Raw genomic sequence first — 16,774 nt, 5'->3', positions numbered from 1 at the left:
AGCCTTACCACTGTGCCAAGAAAAATCTTATGTAGGTACATTGTATATATTTTTTGTAGGCTTCATTTTATTTTTAATAATATCTATTTTTCAGAAGTTTTATTTGCTGATGAAAATTATCAGTTTTTCATATGTCACATTTTAACATCACAAAATGTTACATACATTGGTAATCAGAGAATTCAGGACTGGATGGTGATATGTCATAAACGGGCAATATTTAATTGCCAATTTTTACAAAACTTTATAACTGTCATATACTGTAAATTAATTTATCTGCAATATTTTCGCTGAAAGAATTAATCAGTAAAAATAAAAATAAAATTCTATATTTTAACATTCAGCGCATCAAAAATCGGTGAAAATAAATTGCATACAAACCAGACACAATGTCTTTTCAGCAAATATTAATTCAAGCTAAAATTAAATATTTTGCAAAATTTTAAAAGCTTTAAAAAATCTATGAAACATTCTATTTGTTTTGGATACTTCAATTGGTAAGAATGTACAGAAAAATATGAATAGATATTTTATAGAAAACACAGCATGATGGTGAAAAGATTGTTTTAACAATTGTGTTGCACATGGCCAATGTCACGTTGGCATCACAACGTTACACTGTAAAACCATTCAATGCAGAAATCTTCACTTTTATGTATTAAACTGCATTACACAAAAGACCACAGTGAAATTTTCACTGCTACAAAATTTTGCTAATCTTTATATGAGAAAAATTTTGCACACATGATGAAATTACAGAATAATATAATCATACATGTAATGCTATGATAGTCTGAATCCGCAATCAGACTGCCCCAGCTTCATGAACCAGGAAAAGTTATTTATATGTCACTCCAGGTAATTGTCTTACTGTAACCCTTTATTATTATTTACATGCCATGCTACATTGTAGTACAGTTTTGTTTCAAGATTGTTTTGTATACAAGTGAACAGTACCAGCTAATAGCAATATAAGATCATATATACCTGGAAGTGACCTAAGCAATATTCATACAATATATAGTACCATAAGCGACATCTGAGGAATTCAGCAATAAAACGAAAGTTTACAGTCAACCATTAATTTATACATACTCGTGGCTTACCATACAGCAATGCTGGTGTCAGTGAAAGCAATGGGTGTGACAGATCATAGCGTACCATATGGTGTCCAATCTTACCTTACTGGACTTAATCATTATTGTTAAATACTACACTTCTACATCACAGCAGTGGAGATTATAGAAACATACTAGGGGGTCAAGTGGAATGGTTTCAACTGACATTATACAAACAGCATACCAGCCAACACATTCCATTATTACTATAGACTCCCTAGCTTAATGCATTTTCTTTGAGTATTTGTGGTACATAAGGCACTTAAAATAAACAAATAAATAAATAAATAAATGCAACACAAAACTGTTGACAATTTAGCTCCAATGTTGTGCAAAATCCAGGTGCTGAATAAACAGATTTGTTTGCAATCCATAAGATTTAAATCAAGCCAGTTTAATCAGTAGGATATGGATAGTATCAAAACAAGGCAGTGACTAATAAATTAGAGTGACCTTCATTGCATTACAACAGTTTACCTATTACATACACTGTTAGATACACTGTACAGCTGACTTGAGTCTCACAACACAGGAGCTGTAAAACATCCAAAAATCTAAAACATTTACACAAGACTCCTGCAATATTTGCAAATAGCATCGTGCAGTGGGAAGTTAAATCACCTGGGATACCCTTTTATTCATTTTTCCCAAGTTGCAGGTTTTTAAAGTAAAACTCAAAACAAAAATAGAATTAAAAAATAACATTCACTAAATAAGAAAGTGTGAATGAACAAAGTGATATGGATATTTATATATACATTCCATAGAGTTGGGTTACCCTTGACCTGAAATAGATTTCTTTTTTTTTTAAGCCTCAGATTTAAAGTTGCGTGTAATATAACAAGCTGTTGGCAATTGGTCAACGTCAGCATTTTAAACCATTTTTTGGTGTAAATTTGTATTTTAATGCAGAAATAATGATAAATTTGCATAACCAAATATATTTACAAAGTCACCATTTAACATATACACAGTAGTCTGAGGGATGGAAAAATTTTGAATTGCAGAGCTTTGAAGGTTCAACTTGGTATTTTTCAATGTTGTCTTAATAAATAGTACCATCACCAGGCAAGTGTAAAATCACAGTTTACCGGTAGTCAGTGCATGGAAGGGTCAACTGAGGTCAAATTTTTGTAACACCATCACCATTGATTTGCTTAAAGTGTAAATTTGTACAAGATTTAGAAGTATAACTTAACATGAAGAGTAATAATTTATGTTTGAGACTGTCGTTTGTTTAATGTCTAAGTCTGCCTGACTGACTCAAATGTAAGTTTTCAGACACTCAATGCAAAGGTTAATCATGTTTGGTCATGTTCACCATGGAGCAGCTGACTTTTTAGTTCACTGCGATTTCTAGCATATTGAGTGAATGGGGCAGACCGAACATTTCCCGCAAAAAAAATCTTTTTATAGCTAGCTCAATGTTGAAACGCAGATCTTTGAAGAGGAGTACATTGCCTTGAGATACCCAGACTTCATCAAAATAAACCATCAATAAATGTGTATAAGTACATGATTAAGTGTGGAAATACCCCCCTACTACACTACACTACACTACACTACACTACACTACACTACACTACACTGCACTACACTACACTACACTGCACTATTTGTCCTGTTTTAACTTTGATTTCATGCATAACACAGGATCTCGCAGCGAAAATTGTCTATTTTCCACACATCATGGTTCATGGGCAACAAAACACATAAATAACGATATATACATGTACATTGTGTAGGTTTATACTGGGTATCTTTACTGTAGAGGGTTTCTACTAGGATTGCAATAACCCTAAATTATTAAAGACTTAGCACCAACATAGTAAAGATAGACCCTCATTATTAGAAGCACATTATGGAGGGGTAAAGAGATTCTGATTGTGATAAAAATACAATAATTAATTTCTTTGCACTTTTTCAATCTACATGAAATGACAAGATTTTGCATTGCCAACAGTAAATTTGCATGTAGACTACAGCATTCAACTGGTTGTAGTGAGCAAGTACATAGATAATCTACATGTAGCAGCACTGAATTTGTGCATATAATTTAAAAAGTTATCCTGACCAAGAGAAAATGTTAAGAGATGATGCCGGATGACCACAATGGTAGCGAATAGATTGGTCCTTGTTTGAGTTTATAATGAAAATCCATTCCCAAAATTTGTGTTTCCATAGCAACCAGATGCACAACTCAGCCAAAATTTGTCCTTCACTTAAAATTTGTTCAGAACTTCATCATACTGAATGTGAGGCAGCAGGAAGCTAGATAGACAAACAGACAAATAAACAAACTTTAGAAAAAATGCTGGAGACAACAAAATCGTTCCACTATATAATCTCCCTTTTACTAGTAATAATACCGATAGTGACTAATAAAATGTGCACAGATGTGCATTTAACAATTACATATTTTTTTCCCTAAAATTAGGTTAACTGGAGGCAGAAAACAAACTTGAAATTTGTCAACCACTACTATCCTGAGTAAGTCAATATTTCTAATATTTAGTAATAAATTATGCAAGAATAACAGATAAATCATTGATCAATATTTTCATGATATCAAGTACATTCATTAAAAGCACTGTAACTGAGATATTTATATTACACAATAAAATGTCAAATGACAAATGATTGATACAGAACTAGACTACACATCTGTTGCAGGTTATTCTATACAAAGCAATATACGCCATGATTGTCCCAGCTTTTTAAACTCTACCTATACAAAAAGAATCACACCACGCCAAAAGACATTATTTTTATTTTAGTATGAATTATTTTTCTAATGGATCTTAATTAAACATTTATATTTTAATGATTCATCATTGAAGCTTTTGCACAATCAGCATTAGAACGTACAGACATGTGTCAAGACTCCATGACCTTGACAATGATTGTCATTTTAAATACTTGATTGTATGTATGCATGTAGGTCAAGACATGCTGTATTATAAATGGAAAATTACAACAATTAAACAAAACATTCGTTTCAAATCTACATTGATTAATATGTGGGGTGTGTTAATATGTAATTATTTTCATTTTACAGTTTGTGTAGTTTTCAATCATACATGATGCAGAAGATAGTGCAACTCATTTCCATGAGTGAAGCAAACATCATCGAAGTACACGTATGGGGTCAATGAACCAGAACAACAATTGCTGTCAATAGGCAAAAATGGATTGCATCCCAAAACACATTATAGTGTACATAACTCAAGGAGTACTATCTTTCCGACAATGGACAAAATCGGCTGAGGCAGGTCTGTGTAATGGACTTGGATGAATGGATGCATGCATGATTTAGTTCAGTTAGTTGGATTTACTTTGGATGTAGTCCAAATTGGGAACTTAAAAGCAGAGAACTATGTCTGAAAGCTGTGTAATGTATACATTTTGTTGACTTTCAAAACACTTTGGTTTTAAAGAATCTACATGTATATAATAAACCATTTTCCAATCAGTTTATTTAATGGGAGATGATTTTAATATGAATCTGCAATTTATAAAACCTATTATTTGAGCAGGTACTTACAAATCTAGGGGTTAAAGTGGACCAGGCAAAAAAAGAGCTGCATCTGTCATACTAATAATCACAGTGGTTATGTTCAATTGATAAATGGAAGCAGCCATACCATTATGAGCATGTGGATGGAACAGGCGGCGACAGGCAGGCTGAACAAAATGACAAAAAGTGATCTCATTCACTTAAGTGGAATAAATGAAACTGGTCATCAAGAGATAATCCTCACTCCCTGTAATTTGGACAGAAGACTGGATTTCTGATCAAGCATGGCATATCTGATGCACATGAAGCATATCTACATCAGCTTATTGTCACCGACACCTGTGATTCTACATTTCAATGCTTTTAAAAGCATGTTATAAACATGATTGTATGATGAAAATTCCTAAGGATGGAGGTTCACCATATCTCTCACTAGTTATACATTGTTGCAATTTTTTTGTAAAATGTAATACAACGTGCCGAAAAAATATGTTGTCATGGGAGATGGGGTCATCATAAACTCAAAATATGATGTCCTAATCACATGAGTGATTGGATATTGAATATAAAATTTGCATAATAAAATATGACTCACTCTTATACTTTGTGTTCAACAGAAATCAAATAATATAGAGTATGGGGGGGGGGCAACGTAAATGCAATATTTTTTTGTTCGTACAACGTAAATAGAAAAAAATAAATTCCTTAATTCTGTAATCACAGGCTAGATGTACAACGTAGTCAATGAAATATTTTTTTCGTACACTGTAAAAATGTGTAATTTTTCTTGGTACGTACAAGAATTTACATCCTAATAAAAAATCGTAAAAAATAATCCAGGGAGATTACATTATAGAAACTGTAAAACGACTAGATGACACAATTCACTACAAAATTGAATGTCAAGACGTAAAAGGCCCTCTTACCGAATGAAGAGCATTACGAGGGTAATATGCGCATGCGTCTCTACACACGGCGCAGTAATGGCGGATAATTTGAGTTGGAGAGCTTTTCGGACCATTCAATGTTCCATTTTTTAACACTGTAAACTGTAAAAACGTCTTTTTTTTTCCTTGTAAATTGTAAAAAACCATTTTTATTTCTAGTAAAATCGTACCAGCTAACCCCCTTGCCTCCCCTCTATGGTAATATTATGAGGATCTTACAATACCGAAAGTATGCACGAAGTTAGTACTAAGATCGTATTGAGGTTGATAAATTTGTGTACTGCCTGAGCGCATACTCAATTAACTTATTATTATATCGGTATATCTTTTCCCTACTTGTATAATAATCTAATGAGAGACGAAAGCCCAAAATGTCATTGACGAATGTTTTGTGTTCAGTGTGGGATTCTATTTTCATTATGCGCTAATAACGCTTTGCATCTGATGTGTTCGAATGTGGCGTAATTACATTCCAACACGTCTGTAACACTTTCGAACTTGTGCGTGAATTCTATTTTTTTTGTGACAATCATATAATAATTTGTTATATTGTCAAGAAGACATTCATAACTTTTTCAAAATAAGCATTAGTTGCATATGATGGTAGTTTTTTTTTAGACGATGTATAAGGAAACAGACTAGGCAGGAAATGAATGAACTGAGATGATTAAAGAGGACAAAACAAACCGACAATATAACTTAAACATGTATTATCATAATCACTGGTTAAATCATCAGCATAATACATTTACACTCTTATTCTATATTCCTGGTCCTATATATTTATATATATCCTATATATATAAAAAAGCAACATTATAATTTTGATTTTTTGAATTATAAACACGAATAATATGCACCCTGAAAATTTGAACTAATTTGCACCAACAGTTCTTAAGTTATGGATGAAATCATTTTTTTTAATTTTGTAACAGATGTTGTGATGTCATATTTTACCCATATTCCATTGCTGGAAAATCAAAATGGCAGACAATTTATACTAATTAAAAAATTTAATAGGTATAGAATGAAAAATGATATAGAAAATTTGTAAATTGCATTTTTCTACATTTGCAATTCTTACATCTGGGAGTATCATGCTGTTAGCCTAGATTTACCTTTTAATTTAGTGCAAAGTGACAGAAACTTCAGAACTTTCAAATGTGATTGCCATAAACATCACCCATGTTCTACTATTAAAGATTTTATACATTGATGGTCCTAACTCATTTGTAATAGGGTGTTTATAGTCACTTTTATTGGTATTTTGAGAATGCAAAGTGCAACACCAGAGAAGAATGACTACAATTTCTAGCACTACAGTTGGATCATATCACTGTACCCGATTGTTTACATCACTGTACCATAAAGTTTAAATCGTCACAGGGGTATAATTATAGAACAGGCTGTGAGATGGACCACCAGGGCACAAATACAACACACATTGTAAAGATAGAAATGCAGCCTTGAACCACTCTTGCTGAGGTATTATGGTTAAGCACTAAAGTGTGACCACAAGATGAAGCAATCCCCATACATTGTTATCTCCTTGACCTTTGTAAAGCTAAGGTTAACTAGAAAGAACTGACATAGCTACAGTATAAATGTAACAAATATCTGTCTCAGGAAATCAAAAGATCAATATTATTTTCAAAAAAATATTCTCTACAACATACATGTACATGTCACCAAATTTTGAAACTAAAGTAAAAGTACCGTATTTGCTCTATTAGAAGATTATGCGCTTATATAAATGACAAATATGAATCTATGGTCATAATTATTAAAAACTTACAATTCAAAATTTAAAAATTTAAAATTTAAGTTAAAATTAAAAAGTGCATTTACATTTGCTTCTATTGTTGAAAAAATTGTATAAAGATTTGTAAAATTTTGTAGCACTGACAATTTCAGATGAAAAGAAAGATTTCTGCCTGCAAACATTTAATGGTTTTACAATGTAAAATCATGATGTCAGCATGACATTGGCCATCTGCAACACAATTGTTAAAACATCTTTTCACCATCATGCTGTGTTTATATATTCATTACTAATTCTAGTATCTAAAACCAATAGAAAATTTCTCTTATATAGAACAAATTCCAGACAAATACTCAATTACAGAAATAAAATTGATAGCAGTGTAAGCAGAGAAAATTTAATTTATAGACAATTAATTAAAATATTCTGAAATTAGACATGATATGATTAATCACGTAAATTGGCCATATGTTGATATCAATACAGGTAGCATTAATTTTAAAATTAACGTTAGTACTTGAATGATATTTGAATGATATGAAAAACCAAGAAAGGTTATGAGTTACATGCAAAATTTAGTAGTTTTGGAAAAAAATTGAAATGATATATAAAATGCATGTACAGCGAAAAAATTCATTGCAAGTATAAGGTCACACCAGTGTTCTCCCCCAGGGTAATGCTAGCACCATTTCACTGTAGTTGCATAACAAAAAGGACTATTGTTACACTTTAAGACATGGCAAATTGCGTATCATTCATATGTGAATTAGTAGTTGTATTTCAGATACAATTACATGATTGTTTAGCAGTATAGGTAATGTGATATTAGAAGTGACAGAACAGAATTATATGCATATGCATAATAATGATACAACAGTTATTTGTACACTTTTTAGGCTTTCCTGGGATCTTGGGCACTTTTTTGTTGAAGATTACAAAACAACCGTTCAATTGAAGCGGAAGTGTCATCACCTGCACACATACACAGGAATCAAGTCATAAGCACGCTAAAAATGCAAAGGCTCATGGGTAGACGCTTATTTGTAAACAACAACATGCTATGGCCATCTGTCGCATGCGCAGATGACAAGTCCCTCACTTTAACACTGCTACAATTTGTTTGCGTTTTGATGATTCAATGGTGTTCACGAAAAAAAAAAAAGTCAGTGGGAACTACACTACTACAAAATTTTCAATGAAATAAAAGGGATTTACAGTACTAATCATAATCTCAATTGCTACTACCGGTATTCAGCATGGGAGAGTTGTTGTTTATTGACTGCACTTTATTGGAGCCCTATGTCTTGAGTCAGCAAAAATGGCCATGTATACATGTTTGGCTCGAGACAAGTTCGGCTCCAATAAATCCTCAGGTTGAACTCTGATATGGTCGTTGAGCCCTGACGTGGCCCGACCATGTATACATATCAAAAATCACGGCCTCAATCGTCTTCTTCAAGTTACTCTCATTTCAATTATGACAGAGGCAACATTGTTTGTAATTTCACACAATTTCCAGCTTGAGGAAGAGGTATGCACCCTAATATCAATTTGGCAGAGTAAAGAAATACTGCGCATTGGAGATAATCTCCTGTCAATCGTTGTGAGGTGCAGTAGTTTGGCTTTGATAGAATGCTGCTGTGTGAACGTAGCAAATACTACATTCATCATCAGCCATATCTGAGGTTGAATCAAATGTTTACAAAACTACTTTTATAAAATGCAATTATCAGTAAATTAAATCAAACAAGCAATAAGATAACATTGAACAAGCAATGCAGTGTGCAGTGAAGTCATTCATCCCCTCAGGCAATGATTCAAATATTTCAATCCAATGATACATTCTATTCTAAATAGCAGCCAAGCGTAATAATTATCATATTTATTCATTAAAGCTGACAACCGGCTCAGCGTTTCCTTCCTGCCCTGAGTACCTGTTCAAGTAGTAGTATTTTTGATGGTATTGTAATAATGTGTAATTTATGATTGTATACATATGGACTATGATTGGCACAATGCAGGCTTTAGTTTATACAAGCTACATATTAATAAACGATACATCAACAGAAATTATTTTTATTGGACATCAACAATTAACTAGAGTACCTAGGTAGATGCAAATCAGGTCCTGTCTAGGCTGCAACGTACCGCAACACAAAACGCATACTATAAATATGCCCACAGAAAATAAGGAGACAAACAAAACAACTACAAGAACAGCACTTACAAGTACAATGTAAGACTGCAATAAAGAACTACTGTTAAACCAGATAGGTGTTTTCGTCTACATCTTCAAATATAAGTGCACCAACATATTACCCCTTTCACCTGTTCAGGTTAACTATTTCAAGATCTAAATCATATACAATTTCAACAGAGTAAAATGTGTTTTTTTATTTCACGGATATATATCAAATGCATATGCAGTATATGGTTTGAAACAAATATGATATACCAGTAATCCATCCATACAGTCTAAAATACAATGAATCACTATTTTTTTGTGATTAATGATTTTTTTAATAATTATTTTAATTAGCACAACGCATCATTGCCAATGTAAATACACACAGGCGTGAGAATGCAGATGACCGAAATAATATATTTCTATCTTTGGCGAGTTTACATGAATCACGCTTTAGTTAATGAAGTTCCGGTATAGATGAGACATCTCAACTTCAGTTCTATTTATTGTGATCATCATGCCAGGGAAGACTGGCTTCCTCAGTCTGTTTCAATAATTACGATTTCAACATAATTAAACCATAGACAATATCCGGAAATGATCTACCGATTCTACCATCGAGTTCTATGGATAATGCTCAGATATTTTTTGTTATACTCGCAGTCGCACACCAAAAAACAAAAAAGAAACTGGCACGACATATGATTGTACTAATATTACTTGCAAATCAATATACCGTGGTCCCCTTCCTTTCCGACCTATCTCGAAGAAACTACAACCCTCGGAAAGCGGGTTATCGCCTTTCAGTACTATTGGTCATCAATTTCAGGTCACTGCATTGAGCCAGCCGCGCGCCGTGTCAGGCGACAGTCAACACCGAGTCGGAATGCTGTGTGTTTCTACAAACTACAAAGCACATACACATTCAACACGATATATTCGTGACTCGATATATTCGATACCTGTCTGCGTATTCTTGGATAGAAGTTTAGGCACTCGGAATGGGCGAAAACGAGAACCTGTCTGAGCAAATTCCGCAAAAAATAATTGCACTAATTTCACTACAGCCATTCAGGGTCATTTATCCACAACAATATCGAGATACTCACCCTAGCTTAAGGCACAATGTCACAGTGAATCACACGGTTAAGTCCACTCTGTTACGAAGTAATCAACAACGTTTTGGTACAACTTTGATATCTTACTAGACTTATCCACGATCACACGCCAACTCTCTCTCTCGCCGGAGTGAGCGAGTCAAGTTTTGGTCACGTGACTGGTTATTTACTTCCGGTATCTGTTGCATGTGCGAGTTGAAGTGAGTACACTGTTCACACGATTTGATGTCCTGTCAGTACGCCTCATTTATCATTTTTAGAAAAATAATAAAATAATATACGGTTATTTTTAGTTTTAAACACTTCTTTCTATTTTAATGTATGTCAAATATAACATTTATATTATACGTATGCAGTAAAAATGTACTATCAACTCGATTATATTTGAAATATTTAATTTTAGTTAAAAATAACATAACATGATCATTATACAAGCGACCGCGAAAAAATAATTATGTATTCTGGGACGAGCACCCTATTTTATTCTAAACATTAACATATACTTAATAATAAATGAAAAAATAAATAAATGCGATTTCGATATTTGCATCAGCGGAGATACTATTTATATATAAATGTACTAGTAGTATAACCAAAGACAAAAGTCTTTTGTATAACACATTCAAAAAGTTGCTCGACTTTCGTACTTTGTCATAGTGAGAATACGCCCTCAGCGGCGAAACCCATTCACTAGAGATGCACTCTCCCAATTACTTTCAACGTTATGAGAGTTTGGGAAAGTGGTCAGCACAATTTTGTGAGACAGCAAAATTATGCTCACCAAATTAGATAAGGAATACCTAGCGTAAGCGGTGAACTAAATTTACTATTGAAACATATTAGGAGGGTTTTGAGCCGAATTGGAGGTTATGACATATTCATGTCACCATGATTCAGAAAATGAAAAAAAATAACGTTGGTTTCTATGGTGCAATTATTTCTTTATATCTCAAAATTTTTATCAGTGACAATTTTGCTCGCCCAATTTCTCTTATTCCCCTGCCGCAGTCATTACACCGTGGTTTTACATGGTTTACTCACGGTTACTTTTTAGTAACCATGGTTTACTGCATGTGTACTCGTCTTACCAGTATCATGCAAAACACAATGTAAATACAGTGGATCAACAGATGATGTCAGTGACAGAAATGCAAGTTTCTTGTGTGAAATGTTGTAGACGCGAGATATTGATACCGGTGAAGGGGAAATTTACTAGTAATAATATTTTTTATTAACACTGTACACATTCCCCGGAGGGATTGGCAATGGTTACAAATGTTTTAGAAAGAATAGAAGGTTAAACAAAATAATAAATAAATAAATAAATAAATAAATAAATAAATAAATAAATAAATAAATAAATAAATAAATAAATAAATAAATAAATAAATAAATAAATAAATAAATAAATAAATAAATGGGGCTGCTGTCTTATTTCAAAACACTTGTTTAGGTACCTTGCTACAGGGAGTGTTAGACCACTGGCTATGAATTGTGTCTTTGGCGACAAATTTTTAAAGTTTTGGATTTTGTTTTTTGCCATTTCAATTAAGACATTTATTTCGGGGGTATATCTTTTGCATAACATCATTAGATGATACTCAACTTATACTTGATTTTGATCACAAAGGTTGCATAATCTATTAGCAAGGGGTATTCCTTTGTGTCTGCCAGTCTCAATTTTCAAGTTATGGTCACTGAGGCGTACTTTAGTTAAATTTGCGCGCATCTCAATATTTTACAGGGTAACAAGATAGGTTTCAAAAGCAAAATTGTTTTTTAATTCTCTGTATTCTCTAGTATTTTGGTTTGAACACGGGGTGGTCGTCGCGCGAATTTCACGTAAAGAAACAATTGTACACGCGTTGTATACGTCGCTATGAGTCTCATAACAGGAGGCGACGCTTTAAAGGGTGGTGGTCGTCGTGCCGCGTCCTGTTCGGTGCGTCCTGTTCATAGCGACGTATGCAACGCGTGTAAAATATATTGAAGATAATATTTGGTAATCGTAGTCCTAAATAACTATAAAAATAGCTACAAAAATAAAATAGCTATTTATTTATTATTTATTTATTATTATTAGCGTGTAAAATACATTGTTTGTTCACATGAAATTCGAACACACGCTGCGTGACGACAACCGTACTTTAATTTATAACTTCCCGGTAACCGCTACTAAAAACTGTAGTAGCCGTGAGAACACGCAACAAATGTCACAGACCGACGGACGAGCATGACCAGTTTTAAAATTAGGCGTGGTCGTATACGTATTCATATTGTCTGTGGTGTGTGCGCACTGGGTGAGTCTCCTTTCAATTCCCTGTAATCAAGCTCCTAAAAGTATATTTAATATGGGCGTTTAACGTATATGTATCCAAATAGAGGAACAATGTGGCGTATACACTTTCGTATATGTCACCGTAGATCTAAGAACTAAAGCCTTTGATATTACTTGTTTGTGGAGTTGCGACCGGCAATATACCCGGGTTTAGAAGTCGCGCCCAGGCTCTTGTTGGCACATACTTTGAAAGAAGCGTCTCAAGTGATTGCTGAATTCTGAAGGAGTTTGTCATTCTTGTTTCTGTCATTCTTGTTTCGAATGTTAGTACATTTCACTTTTGATTACTCTGAACGTAAAACATCACTCTTTGAAATCGAGGCTACGTAAACAAATAGACTAATCTCGAAGAACTGTGTTGAAATACACCTCTCTCTCTCTCTCTCTCTCTCCCTCTCTCTCTCTCTCTCTCTCTCTCTCTCTCTCTCTCTCTCTCTCTCTCTCTCTCTCTCTCTCTCTTTTGTTAGGTTTCATGGTTTGTTGCATGAGATGACATTCTACTGAAAGTCACATGCAGTGAAATGGAGAAGACTTTTGTATTTTGGGATTTGTTCACAAGTTTGCAGACACACACAGTATTATTTTTTCGAATGACAACTGAGTAATACTGGTTAGAGAATTTTGTGAAATTAGAAATACTTGTTTACGAGTTTCATTTTTACTGTTCTTATTGTTTCACGTCCATAACTAAATAATGCATCCTCCGACAATTTGTAAGAGCTGTCATAGAATGGAATTACATATTACAAATCTCTGATGAATATGATTGGCCAGAGGGCGGTCACGAGAATCTTATTATTGACTCGGGGTCAATAATGAAAATCCACAAACCTTTATTTCATTGCAGTGATTCCACAACACAAATTAAACACAAATAAATAAATGTCAAGTAATTTCACAATAAGTTTTCTATTTATTCGACATAATAAATAAGTCTCGGTTAATAATCCTGCATTGGATTTGACCGCCACTAAGGTACTGTAAGCGTATTAATTATTGGCCGATTTTTAATTTCGCTATTTTCGCTGATAAGTAAAATCCGCTAAATTAATCCACATGTAAAATAACAATAGAAGTCATTGTTTCTCTGCCAAGTCCATGAACTCATAAAATAAATGGTTTTACAGTAACTACTGTATTTACATATATATATACACCTTATATGTACAATAACATATTCGCTTTACTATTGTATTCTCTATTATGACAATTATATGACACAAACAAAGTTTATTTGAATATTCAATATGAGTTTCTTGCACTCCACTCTTTTAATATTGGTAAGTTTGAGTACTCAATTGCGCCGCGTGACTTATAACTATTTTTGTAAAGCGCCCTCTAGTAGTGATTGGTTATGTCGAATAGATTCCCCAATGACAATGCTGTCGTACGAGGCTTAACTAATTTTAACAAATATTGCTATTTCTGTTTTCCGAATGAACAAAGTTATTTTTAGTGAGTAACGTATTTGGTATTCTGTTTTGAAAAACACAAGGAAAAGCCAAATGGTAAATTCGTTTTCTGTAAACTAACTGGATTGACTCACAACAGCCAAGGCAAGATGATTTAACATTTTCAAAATGGACCTCTGGATTTTTGAATTTGGGTTTCAAAAATGCGAAAACTTGCTTTTCAGAAAAAAATAAAATTTCAAACATGCCTAACGTGCATTAAATGTCAAAACGTGCAAGCCTTTGCATCTCAAATTCGAGTTCCAAAAATGCAAAAGTTCCCTTAGTTTTGAAATGCACCTTTTGAAGTATCTTTTCAAAAATACTTAAATGTGTAATTCAAAAAGTCCAACTTTGAGCCGTGAAGAATCGCATGTATAGCATTTTAGCTACTATCGCATTTTGGAAACGATTTTTGCCATACGACACGGCACTTAACTAAACATTTGGAATTTGGAATTTTTGAAAATCGAGTTAGCACATACATCCAAACACCCCCTTCACAGAGTCATTTTTTTTTTCGCTTTAGAAAAGTACGTTTGTCATTTTAGAACCCAACTCTATTACTAGTAGAGTTTCTAAAATGCCAAACGTGCATTTCAAAAAATTACAAATTCCTAAGTCGCAGTTCAAAAATGTCGAACGTGCAAGTTTGTTCAGCTCAAAGTCTAGTTTCAAAAATGACAAATGTGTATTTCAAAAATGTACATGTTTAAAAAATGTCAAACGTGTATTTCAAAAAATGTAAAACTTTCAAAAATTGCCTGACGTGCTTAAAGTTCCAAATTTGCAATCCTTTCCCAACCTAAAGTCGGGTTTACAAACATGTCAGACGTGCATATCAAAAATGTAAAAGTTTGAAATATGGCAAACGTATAACAATTGTGTAAAACATTTTAGATACATTTTTTATCATGCTTATTTTAGTTTTCCCGTGTTAGATATTCGCATTTTTGATCTCAAATGTATCAGACACGTATACTAGTCAGCTATTGGTCATACCTCGATTGGCTGGTCATATCCCCTCACTAACGCACGTTGTATGTGTACTATACGAGCCGTATTACCCTAGCTTATTAGATCCATGTTCCTGCATGTTCAATGAACAGTGTGATGTAATGCGGAGACAATAACAACTCATTTGTTGTTAATACTGAATCGTTGTTGCGTAATTTATTGATTTACGTGAAATGAAAAGCGTTACTTTTTAAAGAAAATTTTGAATTTCTACTTTGATGTTCGATAGAGTAAATAGTTTCTCGGCATATCCATGAGTTTAATAAAGGACATGGCATTGTACCAAAAGTGTCTGAGTCTACAAAGTGACATTTAAGGCTGTTTTATAGAAAAACAAATCATTTGAATTTGAAAAGTCATGTCCTTGAGAAGGACTGTAATAGTGTAGTGAGCATACTGAGCATAGATCAATACTGTACTGTAGAATTTTCGTCCATGTCAAAAATCATCAATACAATTTCAAAAAAATTAAACAACAAAATTTGAGAAATATAATGATTTTGCAATGTTACATGATAGAGGAATGTAAGAAAGACAGATATATAAGCCTCAAGGTATAGTAAGAGAAGAATAGCCTCCCAACATGCATGAGTAGAATACTAGTAACTGAGCGTCGTCAATGCCGATCGGAAATATTAGTAATCTGGTTGACTGACTTGTACGCGCGTTTGGAATAAGAATAATTCACTAATAACGGATACAGAATGTTTCCGACAAGAAGCCCGAGGGAATCTAAGCCTTTTTTTAATTAGGGGTACAATAGAAAAACTTTTCAACATCTACTAATAACAACTTTAATGGCAGTAGAACATAATGAAAGCAGCATACACACCAGTAAAACCATTTATGTTAACACAAGTTTCACTATTTTGATGTTTTGCGCATCGTAATATTTGCCAGTGGAACAATGTTTGATATAACTACGAATCTCAAAATGATATTCATGACATATGTTATGTTTGTTTTACTACTAGTACTTATACAGATACTGATGTAGAGGCAAACCATCGCCCGTTATATTGAATAATTAGCGAGCAGCTTCGCTCATTTCTTTTTAATGATACAGTAGGCGGAAAAATCAATCCAACATTTTAGTAAAATACACTTTTCTTAAAGCGAGGTGGTCGTCGCGCTACGCATGCACGAGATATGGGTCTCATGTGAACAAAGATGGCGACTTTGACTGTTGCACAGACCAGAGTACAAACTGAGACGTTACAAAGTTTTTCTAAGTATTTTTCTTTGGTGATTGGAAGGTATCGAAGGAGTCACCGTCGGCAATGAGTACACGTCGCGTCTAGATCAAAACTCGTACTCGTGA

At 33.5% G+C, this 16,774-nt stretch overlaps 1 protein-coding gene across 2 annotated transcripts in view; it reads right to left on the bottom strand.

Annotated features, from left to right (window-relative positions):
• The window catches only part of LOC100376022 (liprin-beta-1-like), a 56,147-nt gene extending 45,372 nt beyond the window's left edge, over nucleotides 1-10,775 (bottom strand). For both annotated transcript variants that reach the window (XM_085501872.1, XM_085501867.1), the window contains exon 1: nucleotides 10,639-10,775. The gene's annotated coding sequence lies outside the window, so the exon portion shown is untranslated. The remainder of the gene's footprint in view (nucleotides 1-10,638) is intronic.
• Between the last annotated feature and the right edge of the window lie 5,999 nt (nucleotides 10,776-16,774).

This window comes from Saccoglossus kowalevskii, chromosome 1, assembly GCF_978046115.1.
Source record: "Saccoglossus kowalevskii chromosome 1, keSacKowa6.1, whole genome shotgun sequence".
NCBI lineage: Eukaryota > Metazoa > Hemichordata > Enteropneusta > Harrimaniidae > Saccoglossus > Saccoglossus kowalevskii.
This window is presented reverse-complemented; position numbering and strand designations above follow the sequence as displayed.